This window comes from Euphorbia lathyris, chromosome 9, assembly GCF_963576675.1.
Source record: "Euphorbia lathyris chromosome 9, ddEupLath1.1, whole genome shotgun sequence".
Taxonomy (NCBI): Eukaryota; Viridiplantae; Streptophyta; class Magnoliopsida; order Malpighiales; family Euphorbiaceae; genus Euphorbia; species Euphorbia lathyris.
Genome location: NC_088918.1, coordinates 13,247,950 through 13,262,500, shown reverse-complemented (window position 1 = coordinate 13,262,500; position 14,551 = coordinate 13,247,950).

Genomic DNA, 14,551 nt, shown 5'->3' with positions numbered 1-14,551 from the left:
ATACATGAGTAGCAAAATACATAACATATATTTTAATGGATTCTTGAAATGAAAGAAGTAGAAATAATATGGGTAATTGAGTATATCCAAAACATGATCAAATTTCGTTGTATTATACACATACATTGTATGTAATTTGATGGTTCCTTTCAAGGATGGAAAGTAGTGGATGATCTTTTATACTTGATCAACTTTAATTAATTTTAATCAGGGTGGATTTGAGATTTTGAGTCCCATATACAAAACTGATAACATCCGCAATGTTATCATTGGGACTTCGCTGGGAATATTCCTTGAAAGGAGGATCAAAAGGAAGAAAATACATAAGGGATCCGTCAATTCAGTATATACGGCGTACAGTCGGATGAAGGATACGCATACGGTGACACGCCCTTGGCCATCCGAGGTCCGACACATAGAAGGATACGTCCTTACACGATCCGCCAAGACAGGGCAGTAAGCTGTTACATGGCGGGATCACCATCATTAATAAATATTAATGATAACTTAAAAGCAATAACAGCTCGGAGATAAAGATCAGAGTTAAGTCCCTCGCCAATCGCTTCGATTAGAATTCATGTTTTCGGCGCACAATTTCACCAACTTAACCGTCTTTAATAATTGAGAAATAATTTCTCTGGCACGCCCGCACCCTAACCACACGTGACAATGTTGAAAATTAGCATATTCGCAAAATATCGCTAACAAAAACTAAAAATTCAATTAAAAATTAAATTGTCAAACATATTGAGAAAATCAAATTTGAAGGACTTATTTTTTTTAGTAAATATTATAAGGGTAATTAATTTATTAGTCCCTATATTTTGACAAAACACATTGTTTAGTCCCTATATTTTCAAAAACACATGGTAAGGTCCCTAACCTTTTTCTCAGTGAACTGTTTAGTCCTTTCGTCTGTTTGTTAGATTTTTTACCATTTATGAATTCAGAAATGACTAAATTACCCTTTACTATTTACCTTCAAATTTCAGAATAGTAAATCCAATTTAGAAGAAGAAACTGTTTATACAGACCCAATGCTTACGAATTTGAACGATTAAGAAGAAAATCAAGAAGAAAAACACTCAAAGTTGATTTTAGATGTATTAGAGTTTAAAGGAAACGAAAATAAAGGAAAAGAAGAACGCAAATCCAAATTGACTAACAGAATCTTCATGAGAGTCTAACGGCATGGACTAAACAGTCCACCGAGAAAAACGTTAGGGACTAAACAGTTCATCGAGAAAAATGTTAGGGACTTTACCGTGTGTTTTTTAAAATACATGAACTAAACAGTGTGTTTTGTTAAAATATAGGGACTAATAAATTAATTACCCATATTATAATTATAAAATGAAAATTTTGTTAGTTTGACGCATCAATATTATTATTCATGCTTTAACTTTTAATATTCATCTATTTTTTTTTTAAATCACAACCCCCAAAACTTTTCATCACTTAAATATGACAAACATAGTGTTTAAAAACCAGGCTCAATATGTCAAATAAAGAAATTTTGGGTGGCTAAACCCCTATTAGCTAATGCATGGACAACTAAATTTGCCGATCTATGCACAAATCGTAATATAACATCCGAACAACGAACAAAAAGCGAACGACATAAAGAAATTATAGTTCTGAATTTTGTCAAGTTCGGGTTCTCGGCATGGAAAGCCTCAACAACTTCCACGTCATCCATCTCAATCACAAACTGAGAACGCCTCTCCTCAGCCAGATGTCATAATGATGTATGCAGACTAAGGGCTTCATCGATTCTGGGTGAGAAAAAACCATCTCTGCGACCTGCATAAGCTTCCACAAATGAACTCATGTGATCCCTATTGATATTTGAGAATTGATAATAAACTTAATGTATTGTATATTTCTGAATGATGTTTACAGAGAGGTACAGAGAGTATTTATATTCATATATACAACAACTAAGATATGGGAGGTTAAGAGCTGATACTAAGGGTCCGTTTGGTATGTCGTAATGCAATGTAATGTAATCAAGGTCGTAATGTAATCAAAGTTGTAATGGAATGGAATGGAATGGAATGGTAATTCTATTACCATGTTTGGTTGACAATTATGATGTAATGTAATTACCGTTACAATATTTATATTTTTCTAATTAAATGTAATCATAAAATTTTATTTACATAATTAAAATCAACGAAAAACATGAAAAGCACGAAAAATGTGAGAAATCAAATACAAAATTAGATTAACCGAAATCAATAAATTAGTATATAGTTTTCGCTTTTTCTTGTTTTTTTTTTTACATTTTTCTCGTTTCTTTTAATTTCCATTTTCAACAATTTTCACCGTTTTTTTAATTTCCATTTTGCAACATTTTTCACCGTTTTTCTATTTTCTCATTTTTCTTTTCATTTTTCGCATTTTTTCGGTTTTTCGGCTTTTTTTTTTATTTTTCTCGTTTTCAATTTTCATGTTTTTCTACTTTTTGAGACGTGAGTAGGGGTGTGCATCGGTTCGGTTTAAACCGCATACCGAACCGAGTGAATTCGGTTTTTCGATTCGGTTTTTTTAACAATTCGATTCGGCATCGGTTTTAATTTTAAGTGTATTTCGGTATTCGGTTCGGTTTGACAGAAAATGTAAAAAAAACCAAACCGCACCGAATTACACATATTTTACATTTATATATATATTATACAAGTTTAGTTTTTTTTATTATTGTTGAGATAATAATCCAATATAGATATATTTTGGAATTATTTCAATTTTTGTTGTTGTTGAGGTAAATTTAATGAGAAAATATAGTGATTTTTATTTGTTATTTGTTATTTTTAACTTAATTCGGTTTGTTCGGTTTAAACCGAACTGAACCGCATATTTCGGTTCAGTTTTAATTCGATTTTACCTATTATCCGGTTCGGTGTCGGTTTGAATTATTTTGATCATTTCGGTATTCGATTTTTTTGATTCGGTTCGGTTCGGTTTTGTACCGATGCACACCCCTAGACGTGAGATTTGAGAAATGAGAGGTTAGATGACAATGTAATGAGAATTCAAGTCATTTTTCTATGTAATGGGGATTACAAGATTTCTTCAACAAAATTTAACTTAAGGTTTTCTCATTCCATTACAATGAAATTGTAATATGCAACCAAACATGGTAATGAGCCTTCAATGTAATAGCCATTCCATTACGAAGGTCATTACCTCTTACCAAACGGCACCTAAGGGATTTTAGGATTCTAGTCTAACTAATAGAATTTGAATAAGTCTTGATAGGTTATGACTAGGTAAAGAGGTAAATAGAGAAATGGTTATTTACCATGAGGTAAATAACTTTAATTTAACTCTAACATCCCCCCTCAAGCCGAGGATGAGGGAGAACATGCAGTCGTGAATGAAGTTGCTGAAAGCGAGCGGAAGGCAGAAGCTTGGTAAGAATGTCGGCAACCTGATCATCAGTAGGGATAAACCGGACGTTGAGAAAGCCAGATTGAACTTGTTCACGAACAAAATGGTAATCAAGCTCAATGTATTTTGTTCGAGCATGAAAAACGGGATTGCCGGTGAGGTAAATGGAGCCAACATTGTCACACCATAGCTGAACAGGGGTAGGTATTGGGTAGCCGAGATCACAAAGTAAGGAGCGTAACCAGAGAAGATCGTCGGTGGCATTTGCAAGTGCTTTGTATTCACTTTCCGTTGAGGAGTGAGCAATGGTGGATTGTTTGCGAGTGTGCCAGAAGACCAAAGATTTACCTAAGTATATACAGTAGGCGCCAGTGGAGCGACGGTCATCAGGACAACCACCCCAGTCACTATTAGTGTAGCAGTGAATATGACTAGTGGGGCTAGGAGAAAGTGTAAGCCCATGATCTGATGTGCCTTGAACATAACAAAGTATACGTTTTATAGCTTTCCAGTGTGTATCAGTTGGACAGTGCAGAAATTGACAGAGTTTGTTGACTGGAAAGGCGATGTCTGGACGAGTGATCGTGAGATATTGTAGAGCCCCAACAATGTTGTGATATTCGGTGGGAGAAGGGAGTTTAGTGCCACTTTCCTTTGATAAGATAGGAGTAGTGGCCATATGTGTAAGACAGGGGTTGCTGTCAGTCATCTTAACCCGTTCCAAAATATCATTAACATATTTGGCTTCACAGAGATGAATGCCAGATTTGGTGTATCGAATCTCAATTCCCAAAAAATAGGAGGCTTGACCCAAGTTACGAATGGGAAATTCCGATTCAATGAGAGAGACAACTTTTGTGATGAGAGAGCGTGAAGTGCCAGTAATGAGGATATCATCCACATAGCATAAGATGCAAGTCTTTTCATCACCTTGGCGACAAACAAATAGAGAGTTATCGGCAAGGGACATGACGAAGCCAATTTTCATTAGGTATTGCTTGAGGCGTGTAAACCATTCTCGTGGAGCCTGCTTAAGACCATATAATGATTTTTGAGAAGGCACACATAATCAGGTTTATCGTTGTCACGGAAGCCTTGAGGTTGCTCCATATAGATTGTCTCAGTGAGATGACCGTGTAAGAAGGCATTAGAGACATCAAACTGATTAACGAACCAATTATGAGATGCAGCAAGAGCAGGAACAGTACGAATAGTAGTGGCCTTAACAACTGGGCTGAAAGTTTCTTTGAAATCCAAACTAAATTGTTGTGTGAATCCCCGAACAACAAGGCATGCCTTATGTCGTTCAATTGTACCATCCGCATTACGTTTGGTACGAAACATCCATCGGCTTGTAATGGTGTTCCTATTTTACGGGCGCGGAACGAGTACCCATGTTGAGTTGTCAAGTGCTTTAATTTCCGCATACATGGTTGCTCTCCATTCAAGAAGTTTGTTTGCTTTGGAAAAGCAAGTAGGATCAATATCATCAGACGTATGAGAAGCAAGAAGACCCACAAATCTACCAAGAGAGTTGTATGTTGATGGTCGTAGTTGCATGTGGTGATTGGTTGGAGGGGCAGCACTGATAGGTACGGTGGAGGTATGAGATGAATTGATGGGATTTATCGAAGAATTAGGTAGTACAGTAATTGTCAAGGCGGAAGAGTTGTTACGAGGAGATACTGGCCATTGCTATTGAAGGATCGAGAAAAAGGAAAGGGGTCTCTCCCAATCCAAACCATCTTGATAAATGCAAGGGGGCTGTGCTCACCGAAACGAAGGGAAAGGAACCAAAGAAGCCCAAAGGAAAGTGCCACTATTGTGGTGACTTGGGGCATTGGAGGAGGAACTGCATGGAGTACCTAACCTTCCACGAGAAGGCAAATAATGGTGCTTCAGCATCTGGTATGTTTTATATTGAAATAAATACAGTTTCACTGTCTGAATCTTGGGTACTTGATACCGGATGTGGATCTCATATTTGTACAAATATGCAGGAGCTAAATCAGACTAAGGAACTAAAGAAAGGAAGCGTAAACTTGCGAGTTGGAAATGGAGCAAGAGTTGCCGCCCTCGCAATTAGAGATTATGTTTTACCTTTGCCCTCTGGGCTTGTAATAGAATTAAGGAATTGTTTATACGTTCCTGAGATGTCTCGTAACATTATTTCTATTAGCCGTCTTATTGACGACGGTTTTCATATTTCAATAAAAGACAAGAGTTGCAATATTTATAAAGATTCGATCTTTTACTTTTCAGGAATTTCACAAAATGGGATTTATGTGTCAGATAACAAAATTCCTGCTTTTGCAATTGATACCAAAAGACATAAGCTAGATAATTCAACTTACTTGTGGCATTGTCGTTTAGGCCATATAAACAAGAGACGCATGCTAAAGCTACATTCAGATGGGCTTATAGATCCAATCGATTCCGAATCATTGGAAATATGCGAATCATGTTTAAAAGGTAAAATGACAAAGACACCCTTTAGCAATAAAGGTGAGCGTGTATCAGACACTCTAGGACTCATTCATTCAGATGTATGCGGTCCTATGTCAGTCCAAGCAAGAGGAGGATTCAGATACTTCATTAGCTTCATAGATGACCATACTCGATATGGTTACATCTACTTGATGAGGCACAAATCAGAAGCTTTTGACAAGTTCAAATGCTTCAAGAATGAAGTAGAAAATCAATTAGGAAAGAAAATAAAGACGCTTCGATCCCATCGAGGTGGCGAATATCTTTCTGATGATTTTCTGAATTATCTAACTGAATGTGGGATATGCTCACAATGGACACCTCCCTATACACCACAACACAATGGTGTATCCGAGAGGAGAAACCGTACCCTATTAGATATGGTACGATCCATGATGAGCATGGCCTTACTTCCAAAGACGTTCTGGGGCTATGCCTTAGAAACTGCCCTCTTCACCCTGAACCGAGTACCAACTAAATCCGCTAGTTCCACACCATATGAATTGTTCGTTGGTAGGAAACTCGTGTTCTCGTTTATGAGAGTATGGGTTTGTTCAGCGTATGTCAAACGCATTGCGTCCGACAAATTAGATTCTAAATCTGATAAATGTTTCTTCATTGGATATCCCAGGGAAACCATAGGGTATTACTTCTATCATCCAGATGATCAGAAAGTAATAGTATCCAAGCACGCAACCTTCTTAGAGAAAGAGTTTCTCGAAGAAACACAAAAGGGAAGCGTGATTGAACTCGACGAAGTTCAAGAGGAAGAAACACCGACTGAAACAACAGATGCGGTTGAGGTACCCGAAGAAGTCCCATTAGATGAGACTCCAGTGGCACCTATTCGTAGATCACGAAGAGTTCGTGAACTCCCAGTTAGATATGGTTTTCTAGTGGGAGATGATAACGAGGTTCCCGTATTGGACAACGAACCCGAAAACTACGAAGAGGCTCTTACTAGTCCAGATTCTAAAGCATGACTTGAGGCCATGGATTCTGAAATGGATTCCATGTATACTAACCAAGTGTGGACTTTGGTTGATCCACCCTAAGGGATAATTCCCATTGGGTGCAGGTGGATCTTCAAAAAGAAGACTGACATGGATGGAAAGGTTAGCACCTACAAGGCTAGGCTAGTAGCGAAAGGATATTGTCAGAAACAAGGTGTTGATTATGACGAAACCTTCTCTCATGTTGCTATGTCCAAATCAATCAGAATCATGCTTGCTATTGCCGCTCACTACGATTATGAGATTTGGCAAATGGATGTGAAAACAGCTTTCCTAAATGGAAACCTGCTTGAGGATGTATACATGATGCAGCCTGAAGGTTTCATGTCAAAGGATGCAAATAAAGTTTACAAACTTCAGAGATCCATTTATGGACTCAAGCAAGCATCTAGAAGCTGGAACAAGCGTTTTGACGAAACCATAAAACAATTTGGTTTCGAACAAAATTGCGAAGAAGCTTGCATTTACAAGAAAGCAAGTGGGAGCTCTATAGCATTTCTCATACTATATGTGGACGATATACTGTTGATGGGAAATGACATTCTATTACAGTCGGTAAAAGTATGGTTATCCGGTAACTTCTCAATGAAAGACCTTGGTGAAGCAGCTTATATACTTGGTATAAAGATCTATAGAGATAGATCGAGAAGACTACTTGGTCTTTCATATGCTACATACATTGAAAAGGTGCTAAATCGGTTTAGCATGCTTGAATCGAAACGAGGTAACTTACCCATGCTACATGGAGTAAAGTTAAACAATCATCAATGTCCTAAAACTGATGATGACAAACGACGTATGGCTGTAGTCCCGTACGCCAACGCGATCGGTTCGATTATGTATGCTATGCTATGCACTAGACCTGACGTAGCGTTCGCGTTATCTGTAACGAGTCGTTACCAAGGGAATCCGGGAGACGAGCATTGGATTGCCGTCAAGAACATTCTTAAGTACTTGAGAAGGACTAAAGATATGTTCCTAGTGTACGGAGAAGGAGATCTGAAAATTGAAGGATTTTCAGACGCTAGTCATCTCATAGATGAGAATGATTTTAAATCCCAATCAGGATACCTGTTTATCTTGAATGGGGGCGCGGTCAGTTGGAAAAGTTCCAAGCAGGGAAGCGTAGCTTTCTCTACGACCGAGTCAGAGTACATCGCTGCTGCGGAAGCAGCAAAGGAAGCAGTTTGGATTAGAAAGTTCATTACAGAACTAGGTATGGTGCCTGACATTGTCAATCCCATTACTCTGTACTGTGATAACAATGGAGCCATTGCGCAAGCAAAGGAACCACGGTCTCATAATGCATCCAAGCACTACCTAAAGCGATACCACATCATAAGAGAGATTGTGGCTAGAGGAGATGTGAGAATAGAAAGAGTACCTACAGAGGACAACGTTGCAGATCCGTTGACAAAGCCTTTAACCCAAAAAGTACATGATCATCATTTAACTTCTACTGGGATAAGTTTTAGAAACAATTGGCTTTAGTCCAAGTGGGAGTATGTTGGGGTTTAGTGTCCTATAGACAATTGTTGCAGGATACAAACTTAATGTAAATGAATTGTTCTTTATATCATTTTGTTTTAATGAGATATATGTTTTATAACTATATATAAAGGCAATCCCTTTTAAGCACTAAATAAAGTCTAATAAAAGGAAATCCGTAAGTTTGTTTAAAGTGATTATAAAGTGTTCATACAAGCATGAAGTGAGACAAAACTTTATAATAAACTAATAAACTTAAAACCACCCCAAGTCAAGTGATATGTTTAGGATTGATATATCACTGTTGAGACTTGTATGTAACAATGTCTTCTGTCCGACAGAAAGCTGATCTCACAAGCTTCATATATATAGATAGCTGGACAGTTACATAGATCCGATGAAACGTCGTTCATTAGGATTGGGGATCCGATTTGAGATAACAGGATGGGTAGATTCATCCTTGCCACCTGTTCATCTCATTGGTATTAATAGGTATAACTAATCATCAGACTCAAAGGAATGTTAATTGGTCATCCTGAATTACTGAATGTGAGACTTTGATCCCGCGGTCCCACGATCCTTAACAGAGATGACTCTGGGGTGTGAACTGCAAAGGTTGGGTGTCACAGGAGGTAATGTCAGGGTAGTTATATATTGGATTGAGCATTTATCACTCCCGATTAATGGGAGATACATCCAAGGATCGCTTGTAGAAGACTCGACTCTAAATCCTTGCAAGGTGATAGCTTAAGAGTAAGAAATACAGATTTCACTTAACCTATCTATTTGAGTTGACTCGGCCTATACAAGTAAAATGAACGTCTCGCTATATGTGACTTGACATCACCCATAGTCATAAGATTCAGTTCAAGGATGTAGTTGATAAAGGATCGAATTATACTGTAACTAATACGGAAGGGTTAACGACAGAATCAACCTGTCTTCTTAACGGACTCTGGGGGAATGATTACAGACTTGCCAATAACATACTCAGTACATCATTCCGTTATGCAAGGATTAAATATAATTCTTGAAGAAATTAATTTAATAGTTGCATATGGCCAGAAGTAGTAAGAACCTAATGGATCACACATAAGACTTGGAACCAAAAGAGAGATGGATGTCATTAATAGATGGAAGCCCAATTGAGCCCAGTAAGGCCCATTTAAATAGAGGGGGCCGAAATTTATATATAATAAATAAGGAATTATTTTAATTCCATTACTCCTAATTTGATTAGGTTTATGAATTAAATTAATTAAGAGATAATTAAGTTAGGAGTTTTAATTAGATTAATATACTCCTATTATTATCCAATTAGGTTATTTATTATTATCCTAGATATATTAGATGTATTATAAGATAATAATTGGGAATCCTATTCCGAATTGAATTCCTATTAAGTAACCTATTCCTATCTAACTAGGGTTTAGATACAAGTTATTATATATACCCCCTACTACATGAATTTCGATTAAGCCTAACCCCTCCCCTCATTGTGATTTTCGAAACATACAATTAGAGAGAGAAAGTGAATTCGCATCCCCTAGTTCGTGGACAAGAATTCATACGGCTTCCATCGATCGATTAATTTCATCTATCTTTCTTTCTCTTTGATCTTGTGTTGGTTAATTAGAGGCAATCTATTTTGGTTGCATCTCATACGGTTGATTCTAACTTAACCTCACCGTGTTATACTTCGTGCTTGGGAACTCGGAGAAGAATTGTGGGCGCTTCTTTAACAACGGTAGATTGTTCTTCAAAAGGTATTTCTTCTTATCCCTCGTTATATGAAATAACGATTAACGGATCCTGTGGTTAAAAGGAAGTAGGCTAAAATTTTATATTTCCGATGCTATACCTTAGCCTTAATTTCCTTCAACGAGTGTAAGTGTGTTGGCTAGGCGAGGCATTGTCCAAGAATGGTGTTTGTGCAATTATGGGGGAGTTGATTTCCATGACTGGTGAGACAGAGGGAGTTGAGGGAGATAATGTCGATGCGTCTCGTACAGGTGAAAGGAATGCAGCCGATGAGGCAGGGGCTGAGGGACGAGCAGGTGTTTCGAAAATAGGCGGAGATGGTGTAGTGTTTGAGGGACCATAAGTTGGAGATGTGGGAGAGGAGGGTGAGTGGTCTGTGAAATCCAAATTTTGAAGAGCAGTAGGCGGAAGTGTATGCACGGGAGAGGAGTTGGTGGTAATTGAAGAAGAGGTGATAGTCGGTTGCTGATTTGAGGAAGTAGCAGGTGTGCAATTGGTATGGGAGGTGACCAATGTGGGTGGCAAAATGTTTTGCTGTTGTGTAGAGGTTAAAACAGGAGTGACAATGGCATTTGTACCAGGAACAAGAGCCAAGGAATATTGCCGTGTAGGAGGAATGTATGACGGCATGGAGAATGTGAAGCCCGAGTCTTGACGAGTCGTTGGTGGTGCTGTGGATGAAGTGTTGCAAGCAGGAAATAGATCTTCACGATATTCTACATGTTTGCATGTGTATAAGCGGTCAGTTTGAAGATCAAGACACAAATCCCCTGCATGATTAGGAGACGGTCCAAGATAAACACATAATTTGGACCTGTAATCAAATTTCTGACGATTGTACGGGTGTAAGAAAGGAAAAAATCCACAACCAAAAATACGAAGCTTGTCATATTTAGGATGCACTTTGAACAAACGATATGATGGAGAGTCATTGTGAAGAACTGGGGTAGGTAAAATGTTAATCAATCTAGTGCTGTGTAAAATTGCAAAATTCTAGTATTTTAATGGTAGAGAAGATTGGGCTAATAGAGTTAAGCCTGTGTCTACAAGATGCCGAATTTTTCATTTCGGCAATTCAGTTTTGTGCATGGGTGTGAGGACAAGCAATTTTATGAATTATGCCCTTTTGCTTAAAAAATGAAGTGAGTTTCTGAAATTCACCACCAAAATTGGAATATAAATTTTTAATTTTAGCATCAAATTGATTGGCAACGAAGGCATAAAAGCTAGAAAAAATATCAGAGACATCACTTTTATTATGCAAACAAAATACCCATGAAAACCGGGTGAATTCATCAATAAAGACAACAAAATATTTGTGACCAGAGAATGAAATAATAGGAGCAGGGCCCCAAACATTAGCATGAATATTCTCAAATGGCATTCTACTTGTTCTTTTGATAAACGGAAGAGGTGCTCTAGATGTGCCAGCTGATTGCAATTTATTCTTGTGAACAATTTTATTGACAGTCTTATTGTGGCAATGTCCAAGTCGAGCATGCCATTGAGAGAAGGAGACGGTGTCACCAACCAACGCTTGCTTAAGACTCGGGGGCAGCACATACAATCCATGCCTACTCGGTCCTCTTAATCGGATTTCCTTGGTTACCTGATCCTTCACAAGAAATTGATTATGCCAAAATTCAAAGAAACAATTGTTATCTTTTGTGAATTATTGAACAGACAGAAGAGATTTTGTAAGTTTAGGTACAAGTAAGACATTGTTTAATTCAAGGTTCTGAATTTTAGTGTTTCCATAATGAGTTATAGACAAACCTTGGCCATTACCAAAGTAGACGGGATCATGACCATGATATGGTGCTGCATATGGAATGTGTGTCGGTCTGATGTCATATGGTGGGTTACACCTGTGTCTGGGTACCAGGGCTGCGGTTCACCAAGTACTGAAATATCTTGTGGCTGCTACCACGCCATATGAGCTTGAGCTCGCGGGTGAGAAGGACGGTGACTCCTGTGTTTGTTGCCATGGTTGCATGTGTTCTGTCTTTTTGAGGTGCATTTATCAGCCCAATGAGTAGTATCTCCACAAATGTAGCAGTAACCACGTTTCTTAGCTGAGTGAGAGTCATTTCTGGTGGAGGTGGTACTAACATTAGCAAGTATGACTGGATTATCACAGTGCCCTTTGAGTAATGTCTCATATGAGACCAGTTGATGATGAAGTTTGAAATAATCAATGTCATTTAATGTGGCCATGAAAGACGCAATAACCGGCTTGAAGTCTTTGTGCACACGTTGGAAGATTAGACCAGGTGGGAGGTTTGATGGGTACGGGTGACCAGATGCCGATATATCATCCAAAAGGACCTTGAGTTTGGTCAGGTATTGTTCAACAGACATGCCATCTTGAGTGAGTCTGTCAATTGCAGCACTGATTTCTAATCTTCTACTGCCATAAATTACACCATATGTGCGTTCAAGGGTATTCCAGATGTCATAGGAAGTTTGGGAATTGGTGATGACATGGTAGACCTCTTCATTGATAGAGTTTATAAGGAGAGCTCTGGCAATATTTTCTACATTGTCCCAATCAGTATAGGATGGGTTGGTGATAAAATCCATTGGATTGTTCATGTGGTGAAGGAATTTTGGTGGAGTAGGGGCTGGGCTAGTAACATGTTCAAACAATTTCTGGGATTTCATAATAGTTGTAATGTTCATGCACCAGGCACGATAGTTGTGGTTGTTCAATTGTACTTTTACTTGAGCATTTGTGTTTGCTGGTATGGGTAAAGGTCTGCTGTTCATAATTGTGGAACCAGGAATGGTAGACTCAGGGCAAGAACCATTTACCATAGAATTGATTGGGTTGAAATTGAAAGTTGTATGAGGAGGTATGTAGGAGCCTAGGTTGAATTGGGGCCGTGAATGTTGGATATGAGTCGGACCAGGCTGTGTCGATTGAATTTGATGACCAGTGGGGGCGACAGAATGTCAAAGATGAGAATAGCCCATCGTTTGTGGCACGGTGGTCTGAAATTGCAAATGATTTTGCTGCTCATGAGATTGAGAATTGAGATTGGGCATTTCTGAGAATGGTGCCGCTGTGAATTGTGGTGTGAAACCACGGATGACCGATGCCGTAGAGGTCGACGGAGGTCCCGACAGGAACATTGGGGTTATTTGCAGGTGAGAGGATTCCGGAATTGAAAATCCCGACTCATTGGTGGTTGGCGTGAATTGTGGTTGCTGAATGGTTCTGGTTGCCGGCGAGTTAGGTTGATGGTGGGTCTGCCATGAAGAAATGGAGTTTGCGTGAGTGGTGAGAGGAGGCGACGGTGGGAGTGAGTTTGCAGAGAAGATCAGTTGAAAAGTGAAGGGTGTTGGTTGTGTTGCAAAAGACGAAGCAACATCTGATATCATTGTATATTCAGAGGATTCGGCGGAGAACGAATTTTCCGGAATCGATGCCGGAGTAATTGCCGTTGACGGAAGTGGCCCAGAGTTGAGATTAGAGTCTGATACCATGTTGATATTTGAGAATTGATAATAAACATAATATATTGTATATTTCTGAATGATGTTTACAGAGAGGTACAAAGAGTATTTATATTCCTATATACAACAACTAAGATTTGGGAGGTTGAGAGCTGATACTAATATAACTAATAGAATTTGAATAAGTCTTGATAGGTTATGACTAGGTAAAGAGGTAAATAGAGAAATGGTTATTTACCACGAGACAAATAACTTTAATTTAACTCTAACAATCCCGAGCGATGCCCTCGAAGCCGAATACTCCAGTCTCTAACGGACAAGCCGCGTCAATATTGAGTTTTGTGTAGCCTCTATCCGGCGGAGACCACCAAACAACTCGTGGGACAGAATGGATCAACGAATGGATCAACTGGACTGTTGTAAAATGCCTCAAGAACTCCATGTAAAGTTTAGCTGCAATGGGGGCAGGGGCACTACCATCTCTCCATATATGTGCATTCCTTTGAGCTCAAATCTCCCATAAACCCATACAGAGCCACAAACAACCCTTTAGGGACCGAGTGCTCACAAAAATTTCAAACTAATCAATGAAGAAATATGTACTTGGGAATATATGATTAAGCTCCATAGTCTGCCACAAATGTATTGCGTAGTCGCAATCAATGAACAAATGTACGAGTGCTCTCCATTAATCCCGCATAGTCCAAATATGCTGTCAACTAACAGACCCTTGGATCCCAACGTTTCATTCAATGGAAGGTAATTCCGACACAGCCACCATGCCAATAACTTGACCCGCTGCGGCAGCGGAAAAGACCAGAACCTGGTCCAAAGGGCGATCTCTTGTGTAACAGAGCCACCCCTATAATCCGACCAAGCTACACGGTATCATACCGAAACTTAAAATTTAATTAATTTAAATAATTCGATAAAGTAATACATTTTTTAAA